We start from the raw sequence: 11421 nt of genomic DNA, 5'->3' as shown, positions 1-11421 counted from the left end.
AGCTTTAATAAGTTGTACTTACACATTATTTACTTGTAATCTTGAATTTTAAGTATTATTTATCAATAAACAGTACTTCATGCATAAAAATTGATTTTTAAGAGTTTTTGTCAAATGCTTTGCAATATAGTATAGATATTCACAATTGTAGACACATATTTCATTCACCAAATCAAACGAACCTAGTGAATCTCACACAAAGTGAGTTTCAGGGAGGGTAAGATGTATGGAACCTTTTCAACTCTTTTTATAACAATTTAACCATTATGCATGGAAGTATTTTAACAAAACACATATGTTAAAAGGGGTATTGACATTCTCGAAATCATGAATTTTCTTAAATTGTTTCTAAGGCTTCCTTAAGATAAATTTACCGGTTCCACGTAATACAACCGAGGATGATGAGAACCAGAGTGATGTGTTTCGTTTGGAGTTTTTCACGAGACCAGAATCTAGTTGTGGTAATGGGGTCGATGGATACTTCATTAGCTATGGCAATAACTTCGATTTAGTCGAACTCTTATGGTTTGAGATAACAATTTTAAGCTCCGGTTTGAGTATATGAGTGGTTATCAATTTATGGTCTTCTTTATATTTATAAAATCTGGTCACGATCCTTTTCTTCTTTTGAAGGATGATAGAAGGGAGAAAGAGAGCAAATAAAGTTGTCAATTTCATCTTTTTATCTTTTAAATTTTTAGGTTCTACTTTATATCTTTGAACGTAAGCGGAAGTTGATGTTGTTTTGGTCCAAAGTTCAATATCTGATATAGATTCCARCGATCAAACAATAGTAAGGAAAGTAAACAATCAAATAAAAGACGTTAAGTAAATAAAAAAGAGAATGATACGTATAACTTGGTGACGTGGATAACACCAAGAGTAGGTAAAAACCGCGGACGATATTGAGTCACAGATCCACTAGTCATCAACTCGTTGCGCATTAAAGCCAAAAACAAAGTAGATGCTTAAGTACAAAGAAATGTAAATGGAAATGCTTAATCTTCCGACCCCTGAGCCTTTATGGTTGGGGTAACGGGAGTACGAGACTGCACCGAACATATGTTACCTTTTATTCAATGTATTTGTGCATATGAAAAAAAGCAATTTAAAAAACAATAAAAAGATATTATTTAAGGTCATGTATGATGATTATAAATTAGATTGCTTTTTTGATCTTATTAGGTCATGTTTAGATGATCATAAACTAGAGAGTAAGCTATCTTATTCAATTGTTATTTATTTAGAATATGTTTCAATAAACTCTATTAGTTTTTTGTCACTTTTTAATAACGTCCATGCTTGTTAGTAATTGTTATTAATCACTATTAATTGTTACGGAGTAATTAGTATTAATATTAATTATTAAGAAAAACTTCATTAAAATGAAACCAACTTTCACCTGATTTCAATTTTAGGTTACTAAATTTTAAAATTATCTTTTAAGGTTTGGAGCAAAGTTTTTATTTATTTAAGAATCTCAGTGACTTGTTGATCTGTTAATGATGACGTGGATCAAAGTATTTTGACAATAAAAATCCATGTCATAATTAAATTTATAAAATTAAATCTAAAATGAATATGTGAAATTATAAACATGAAAACAATGCGCCTCCATCTTGTCATCTACAATATCCCCTTGGTTTATCCCAAATCCATGTTATTCATCTCCGTTTATCCATGATTACTTTTTCTTTCTTACTTTTGTAAATCGTTCAAACAAAATTAAAGAAGCTAAATTGATTCTAGATCATTTGTTGCATCTGTTATATCAAAAAAATAACTGTATGAATCTCGGTTTTACTAATCAAATAAAAGGCGTAGAACTCGAAGGAAACTTCAATGGAGGGTTTGATTCAACGACGATGGAACCTTCAATAGGTCGATTCAATGGACCCGAAGAAGCCATCATAGGTAGGTTTTGATTTGAATGCAACATGTTTGTGGATTTTAACAACTCATCAACAAGATCAATCAAAGCAGATGCAGAGATATCATTTCCAATGAGAAGTAAGGAGCTTTACCAAGGTCTTTCATTGAAAAACATTTCCCAAGCCAAAACTTTACGCTATGGAAAGTTGCGATATCATTTCCAATGAGAAGTATTTCATCTATATACAAGACCGGAAATGCTAATGAACTCCCTTTAGCTTTCTTGTAAACTCGTGACTCATCTTCTTGATTAATAAAACCAAATTCTTTGGTTTTGTCATCAAAACGAAGGTTCCAGTTTCGAAATGCTTGTTTGAATCCACAAATGGATCTTTTAATCTTGCATACTTTATTAGGATACCTGGTGTTCACAAAACCTTTAGGCTACGTCATGTAGACATCTTCACTTATTTTCCATTGAGTAAAGCCATTTTGACATCCATTTGCCATATCTCATAGTCATAATATGCGTTTATGAAAATCAGTATTCTAATAAATTTAAGCATGGCTACCGGAGATAATGTTTCACCGTAGTCAATACCATGAGTTTGTGTGAAACCTTTTGCTACTAGCCATGTGTTAAAAATATGCACATTACCATCCATGTCGGTTTTCTTTTTGAAGATCCATTTGCTTCCAACAGCCTTGTAGTTAGAAGATAGATCAACCAAGTCTCATACTTGATTTTCATACATGGATTGCATCTCTACGTTCATGACTTCAAGCCCTTTATCAGATTCAGAACTTGATGCAACATATTTGTAGCTTAGGGGAACACCTTGATCCACTAATAATACTTCATCATAAGACACGAGAAATCTATATCTCTCGAGTTCGTTAGGAACTCTACTAGATCCGCAAATACTTTGTTTCATCAGCTACCCAAGTAACTACTTGCTCAGGTTCACAACCTCTAGTTGATTGCTAGTGCCAACCTCTTGTGATATATCCGGTGGTTCTTGAATTTCTTCAAGATTAATCTGCCTCTCACTAGCTTCATTTGAAAGAAACTTCTTTCCCAAAAATTCAGTACGTCGAACAACAAACGCATTGTTGTCGGTTGGGAGATAAAAGTAATAACCCTTTRTTTCCTTAGGGTATCCCACAAATATACACTTATTAGATCTGGGTTCTAACTTTTTGGAAGTCTCACATCGCACGTAAGTGTTGATCCTCTCTCTCAGTGATTTGATGATTATCACTGAGTCTGTTCAGTGATCGTTGAGAACATGTAATGTAAATCCATCAACAACATCGATACTTCAAGAAGACAAAACTCATACCAAAGAACCTTCAACGAAAGTCGAAGACTGAAACTGAAGATTAGAGACTGGCGAGTTCATGATCTGAAGCGGTATTCAGGTGATTACAACCTGGTCTATACATGTGTGAAGACTACCCGCGCCTCAGCGAATGTTGAAGAAACTTTCAGGTTATTCCAGCATTTAGCGATCAAAAGAAGCTTGTTGAGCACGATTGTTTTTGTCTTGTCCTTATACACACAAAGGACAAACCCATACCCTTTCTAGAGCATAGTACGGTACAGAGCCGATTAGTTGACTCTACTACCCACCAACTCCATGAAAGGATGTCTGCTCATGAATAGGCTTTTGTACTATTCACTGTAGCAAAGGACAAGTCTTTCTCTAAAGGCTTGACATGTGTTCAAACCCTAAGGTATTGCATTACATGTGCATTTAATGCAATGGGTATAAATAAATGTGTTCTATCTCCATGCAGAGATACTGATACTTACTCTTGAACCCTAACTTATGCTCATAAGTAAAAGAACACACATCTAAGAACACAATACGCTCATTATGGACAACTTGAAGTTTCCTTCAGCATTCCTCTCAACACTGAAGCCCTAGAAGCTCAAGATGAACCATTAATCATTCTAGTTGCAGCTAGTCACACCAACATGTTTTCTTCAGAGATCGCCGTTGTGCCCATTAGCTGTGTTCCTCCTTCTACTTCAAACACTGATCAATCAGGGAATGAAATGCCTTCAACATCTGAACCTATTTCAGTCGCTGAATCTGAGGCTCCTTTAGCAATTGTTCCAATCACTGAAGATACTGCAGCTGAAGTGTTGATCCCAGATCTCTCAATAACACGAATATTCAAGTTATGAATAACCTAAATATGTCGTATGGATGAATAAAAGTGAGGAACAACTTAAGAATATTCAAGAGAATAATTGAGCATCAAATGATTCACTATTATTGATGAGAAGGAACTACTTGATTACAAGGAATGTAAAACCTATTTATACTAGTAATCTATTTAAGGAGAAAACTATCTAGAGAAAGATATCTATAAGATATTAAAGGAAAATATATGTATCTAGAATTATGGAAATAATATCAATCTATTTTGAGCAATAGAAATCGCGATCTCTTCTAGGAGGCATGTTCAACCATGAGTCTTATGAGTCTTCTTGCTTGGATATCTCTGGTTGAACATGTGTTGAATCCTCTAAGTGTTGATGACCAGAGGGGTGATGGAGATGCGTTGTTCATCCCACCTATGGATCCTTCATCGACCTTCTGTACTTTCACACTTGTATATTTTTCATTACTTTTACAATAAGAATGATGGGGTCTAACAATCTCCCTCTAAGTAATGAAAAAAATAAACATTGRCTAGTCTATAAAACATGAAAGAATTATAAAGAACATAGACTTGTCATACATCCTTTTGCCAAAAAATTTCATTGGTCGAAAAGTTGGATGATTTCTTACAAAATGGAAGTACATATGAAAAATAAAATATATCAATCATGGTCTCCACTAGAAATTTTCCAAAAACACATCATCAATCTTCTATAGCAGATGATTGTGGAGATACCATGAATCAATTCTTGACCTTCCTTCATCGGCACGTGCACTCTGCCCAGTCTCTCTCGAATGATCTTCTGAAACCATTCAAGTATATCGGTTGAATACTTGAAAGCCTCAGTTAGTCTAAAGTACTTTTTGATTCCATACTCGTTCTTGAAGACCAAGCCGAGTTTTGGTTGAGTTAAGACTGATGCAGAGCGCGTCTCCTGTAGTCCTGGAAAGTCTTCATTTGGAGGTGTGCAGAATAGTCTTTCAATGCCTAGTTCAAGGGCTATTTGAAAGTCATTCTTAGCTCTAAACTTCACCAGGGTTCCCATTGTCTCTATAATCGCTCGATTGGCCATCCCATACCTTATCCCTTGATCCTGTCGCTGAGCTGTGTGGCCATATAAATTGATCAAGTCCTATGGATTGAGATTTATGAGATCATTGTCGTTGAAGACGCTGATCATCCCATATGTGCGTTCCATGATGTAMTTKATGTATTTGATGGCTTTGTTCGCGAAGGTCCGCAGCTTGATGTCTAGGACTGTCTTGATTCCATTGTTTGAGAAGACGGCTTATGGTGGAGAGGTCGTCTGTCTCACGAATYTGTGACGAAGCAGGTCCATCGACTCAGGTGATAGGTTGGGAGGATTGAGAACTAGCTGTTCATCACGATCGTGATAGAGATATTGATGGATATTCTCTATCATAACGGGTTCTCTTCGTGGCACTTATGAACGTCTCCTTAATGTTTCCATCTGAGAGACAATTTCTTCAACTCTGTCCATTGTTGGAGCTTGCCTTGATGAAGATGGGATGTCTGCAGGCACCTTCTGGGTAGGTTGGGTGATGGGTGGTTGTGTTTGGGTGATGGGTGGTTCTGGTTGAGTGAGAGTGGGTTCTGTTTGGAAAGGGGAGGTTCTGGTTGTGTAAGAGTGGGCTCTGGTTGTATGGTGGATGGTTCTGGTTGTATGGGTTATGGTTGAGTAGGCTCTGGTTGTACGGGTTCTGGTTGTGTTGGTTGAGTGATGGAGGGTTCTGATTGTGGTGGTGATGGAGGAGGTGTTGGTGATGAGGTAAATTGAGTAACAGGTTCTGGTGGGGTAGATGGATGATGGTCAGAGGAAGATAAGGAACTCACCAAAATTGGTGAGAACTCATTGGTTGTTGGTGGTGGGTTTTGGTGCAAGCAGAGGGAACATGTACATTATGTACATCATCAGAGGGCTGAGCCTTTGGTTCCCTCGCTTCGATTCCTTGGGTTGGTTGGTTGATCATGTGGTGGTGGTGGTGATGGTGGTGCTGCAGACTCCATTGTTGCGCTGGCCGGGTTCTCCYCCTCATGAGGACCAAGACCATGGTCATCCTCTTTCAAGGGGGCGGCTGGATGAGTAAGATGCTCGACTCCTCTTTGATCTGATGGAAGCAAGATACTTCCTTAGCACCTTTCTTCTTCTTGTTTCCTCCATCGCTAGGAGAGCGAGTTGGTGCGTTCCTATTGTTTATCAAGGCTCTTGGTGAGGGCCTTGGTGGGCTCCGCAGCTCTGGAGGCGAATTTGGCACTTATCTCATTGAAGCTTGAGATTAAGGCCTTAGAGAGAATGCAGAGGTCGGCTCTCATGACCGCTTCTGTAGGAGTGGAGGTGGAGGCTGAGGTGGGTGGAGGTACGGTGATGGAAGATATGTGGGTGCGTACCTTTACAGTAAGGCATTAAAAGCTTCATCAGTTGAGGGTGCTGCAGAGGGGGTTGGAGGAGGGGCTGTTTGTGGTATACTGGCAATAATGGTGGTGGGTCGGGTGGCAATGGAATTGGTGAGGTTGTTTACTTGGGTGGTGAGGGTGGCAATGGATTCATCGGTCGCTGTAATTTGGGCTAAGAGGGCGGCGAGGGTGGCGGTGATGGATTCATTTCTGGTGGTGAGGTGGTTGTGCTGCTGGACCACCAGTTGTTGGAAAATTTGAAGTCTGGTTGTGTTGCCCATCGATTGAGCTTCGAATGATGTAAGAGATTGCTGAATCGTTGAAGGATCGATTGTAGTGATGGATTCAGCAACCCTCGCCAAGTTGAGTTTAAGGTCATCCAAGGACTACTGAATCGAGTTAGCAAAGGCTTGGAACTCAGCCTTTGTGACTAATTCTGCTAGTGGGGTAACCCCTATAGCAACGGATGCTGTAGGTTGGGCCTCAGTTCCAGAGGTGCCTCCATCGATGCCTTGTGGAGAGTGAGGCATGGGAGGACTTCCATCACGTCCTTGATAGCCCTCAAGAGAGGAACTATCTCGTGATGTTGCGACATGTACCTCTTCCTCATCGAATTCAGAGTCCGATGAAGGGAAGTAGATGTATGTACCCGTCGCTAGACCAAGTATAGATGGGATTTATACTTGAAGAGGCGACCGCTCTGAACGATCGATGGGTTCAGCAAAGTCAGAAGCAACAAATGCTTCTGTGTGTGAGGGAAGTGGCGAGCCATGAGGAGAAGTGGCTCTTATGTCTTCATCACCCCCCTGTTGGGAGAGAGGTGATGGATGGTGGGGTACCTCGGCTATTTCATCTCCAGAGGCCCAAAGAATGGCCTCTAGATGGCTTGGCTGGGTGGTCCTTATTCAATACCCCTTTGACCTTGGTCGCCAAGGGTAGTAGATGTGGTTTCCCGGGGTTGGGGTGATAGAATAGAAGTGGGTATAGGGCCAAGGGAGGTGGGAGAAGTGTCATCATCATCATCTTCATCTTCATCATCCGATGAATACATCTCCTCTTGTGCTCCCTTGCTTGTGTCAAGGGAGGGCTCTATGTGCTATGGGGTAGCTGGCCTGGGTTGTTGGGCCAGCAGAGAGCTCTCTTAAGTCATACGGCAAACAGAGATGTCGGGAATGACACTTAGCATGGCCCTTGGCAAGGGCCTCTCTGCAGGGTAACCATCTTTGGAGATGGTTGGGCGATGACCATTCATGACAGACAGAGGAGTGAATGGTTCATCGCTGGGCAGCTTGTGCGCCTTCATCGCATCCTTGATGAAGAGGGCAAGGAAGTGCGGGAAGAGCACCGATGTAACAGGCCTCCTTACAGCCATAAGCTTGTTCTTCTTCACCACCGTAACATATATCTCGTTGTAGATGAGGAGAGCATAGTCCAGGGGCAGGTTGAAGAAGAGACCATACATGATGGTCATGATGTTGATGTTGCCCTGGTCTATGCTCCCAAGCTTGCATGTCAAGGCTCTGTTGAGGACGGAGAAGAAGACCTTCCACATGGGTGGAAAAAACTGCCTCTTGAAGTCGGAGGCGTTGCGGAGTTCCTTGTTGTAGCCCAACATTCTAATGAAGCGTAGAATGTCGTGGCTAGTTGGCGATTCTGTGTAGTGTGCAATCCTGAGCTCTTGTCGGGTGGGGATGAACAATACCTTTGTAATTTTGGCGCGGGAGATCTTGATAGAGCACACCATGTCGTTGGGGCATCGATGTCACCCATGATCCCACGGTTCTCCGGGTAGAAATCGCAGGTTTGCTAGTACTGTTGTACATACTTCACCGACACTTTGTTGTCAGAGAGGGTAAGGGCCGGTTGGAGGATGCAATTTTGGAAGAACTCGATTAGGATTGCAAACCTGTCTTCGAAGAGTTAGGGGCGGAGATCGATAGCACGGTTGTTTGGCTTGACCGGGAGGAACACTATCGCATGGCTGTTTGCGCCGATCGATTGCACGTGGCTATCATTGTTGTTGGATTCATGAGAGTCGGATGACACCATTGTTGCAGGTTCAAAGAGTTGCAAGTTTGTTCTTGCTGTTTGAGTTCTTGAAAGCTTTTTGTGAGCGTAAAAGGTAAGTGGGTTGGGGATGACGGCTTTTTATAGTGAGAGGGATAGGAAAGGTTGGTTTCAAAAAAATATTTAAATAATGTTTGGGGTAGTGATGGTGGGGGACGTTTGGAAAAAGTAGGATTGATGTGTGATCGTGAGCCGTAAAGTCTACTCACGATCATGATGGTGCAGGTTTATAGGGACACGTGGCAACATGGGGTGGGTTGGAAGGAAATGTGAAGGGTTTCTAGGGAACATGCTTTTGGAAGTTGTCAGGCGCGTGGAAGGATTTTTGGCGTTTGGGTTATTTAGAGAAAATTATTAAATAATAATAATCCCAAGGATAATTCTCGAAAAAATATAATCCAAAAAAGTTTAAAAATCCATCTTTATTGGAAGATAAATACAAATTACGAAGTTTTGATCTTCCAAAAACCCATGTTGTATGGTTTTTAGTCACAAAAGCTGCAGTTTTATATAATCTCAAACATGTTTTTAATCAAAGATGGATTTTATTGGGAAAAAATTGATTTGTCATTGAACCAGAGGGGCTCTGGTTGGTCATGACATTTGTGAGGGGAACCAGAGGGTCTCTGGTTGTGAATGATGAATAAGTTCATCATGGAATGTTGGGTTTTGATGAAACAGAGGCTCTGGATAGACGAACCAGAGACTCTGGGTTATCAGTTTAAACCCTTGGAATAAAAAATATACCCTTTTAGAAGGACCAATAGGGCTCTGGTTGAATGCAATGGATACGATACTCCATTAATGTAGCATTTTTGGAATCTAGAGGCTCTGGATAGAGGAACCAGAGGCTCTGGGTGGGAAAAATGCAAGATTAAAGAACCAAGGTATTGAACCAGAGGGTCTCTGGTTGAATTGGAATGTACAACAAGAGGGATGATAGGTCCAATTTGGATCCTTAATGATGGATGGGATATGCATGACTCCCCCTCAAATGATGCAAGGGTATGTGCAATGAGTAAAAACTCCCCCTAGAACCAATAAGGGAGATAAATGAGATGACCAGAAGCTCTGGTCTATACAACCAGAAGCTCTGGTTCTGAATGATGATGTAAATGAATATAAATGATGACGAAAATGGAGGGTCTCTGGTTCCAAAGGCTTAGAATCCAAACGCTCTGGTTGCATGGATGAAAAAAAATGCAATGATGATGCAAGGAAAAAGATAACTTATGATGACCAAGCTCTGGTTGGGAAGGGGAGTACTTAGTAAAAAACACAAAGTACTTTCTTTGGACCAGAGGGGCTCTAGTTCCAAAGGGAATGAATTTTGGCTAAATATAAACAAGTATTTCCAATTGTCCAGAGGCYCTGGTCTTTAGAACCAGAGGCTCTGGTTTAAAGTACTTGGTTGTGAGGGCCATTTTAATATATCACTTTTACGCATAACCAAGAGATATTGAGAATCCYTGGTTTGGAAAGATAATTTGCCTCTAAGTGGTGAGATTCAACATACTCATCTTGCTGACAAGAAACATAAATCTTTTCTCATCTAGTGCTTTTGTAAAAATGTCAGCAAGTTGAATCTCTGTAGGAACAAAATACATCTCTATTGTTCCCTTCTCTACATGATCTTTGAGGAAATGACACCAAACATCAATATGCTTAGTCTTGGAATTCTGCACAGGATTTGCAGAGATGGCTATGGCATTTTTGGAGTCACAGAGGATAGGGATCTTTTCATAGTGAAACCCAAAATCCTTCAGTTGGGTCTTCATCCAGAGCACTTGTGAACAACAACTAGTAGCGGCAACATATTCTGCTTCTGCTGTAGAGGTTGAGACACAATTCTGTTTTCTGGATGTCCAACTTACCARCTTGTCCCCCAAAAGTTGACAGCTTCCAGACGTACTCTTTTTATCAAGCTTGCAACCTGCATGATCGCTATTAGATCAAAGCCAAAGTTCTTTGGATACTAGAGACCCAAAGAAGGGGTTCCCTCAAGGTATCTAAAGATCCTCTTGACTACATAAAGATGAGATTATTTAGGATTAGCTTGATATCTTGCACAAAGACATGTAGCAAACATAATATTTGGCCTACTAGCTATTTGATACAGGAGTGATCCAATCATGCCTCTGTAGGTTGTTACATCCACAGATTTGCCTGATGGATCAACAAATAACTTAGCTCCTGTAGCCAAAGGAGTTCTCATCGATGATGAATTTGAGTGAGAGTATTTCTTTAAAAGGTCATTCACATATTTGGACTAATTGATGAAAATTCTTTCTAAAGTTTGTTTTATTTGAAGACCACGGAAGAAACTGAGTCTCCCATCATACTCATCTCAAATTTGCTTTTCATCAGCTCTGAGAATTTTTCGCAAAATTTGGAGATAGTAGAACCAAATATGATGTCGTCCACATATATTTGGACAAGTAAAATATCACCTTTATGCTTCTTAATCGTCCACATATATGATGTCGTCCACATATATNTCGTCCACATATATGATGTCGTCCACATATATTTGGACAAGTAAAATATTTGGAGTTAGTAGAACCAATTGTTGATCTCAGATCTCCCAATAACACGAATATTCAAGTTATGGATAACCTAAATATGTCATATGGATGAATAATAGTGAAGAACAGCTTAAGAATATTCAAGAGAATAATTGAACGTCAAATGATTCACTATTATTGATGAGAAGGAACTACTTGATTACAAGGAATGAAAACCAATTTATACTAGTAATCTATTTAAGGAGAAAACTATCTAGAGAAAGATATCTTTAAGATATTAAAGGAAAATATATCTATCTAGAATTATGGAAATAATATCAATCTATTTTGAGCAATAGAAATCCAGCTGTCAATTAGTCATCTCCAG

The sequence above is a fragment of the Cynara cardunculus genome, assembly GCF_001531365.2.
Source record: "Cynara cardunculus var. scolymus isolate 2C chromosome LG 6, CcrdV1, whole genome shotgun sequence".
Taxonomy (NCBI): domain Eukaryota; kingdom Viridiplantae; phylum Streptophyta; class Magnoliopsida; order Asterales; family Asteraceae; genus Cynara; species Cynara cardunculus.
The sequence above is the reverse complement of the archived record's forward strand: the minus strand, read 5'-3'. Positions refer to the sequence as shown.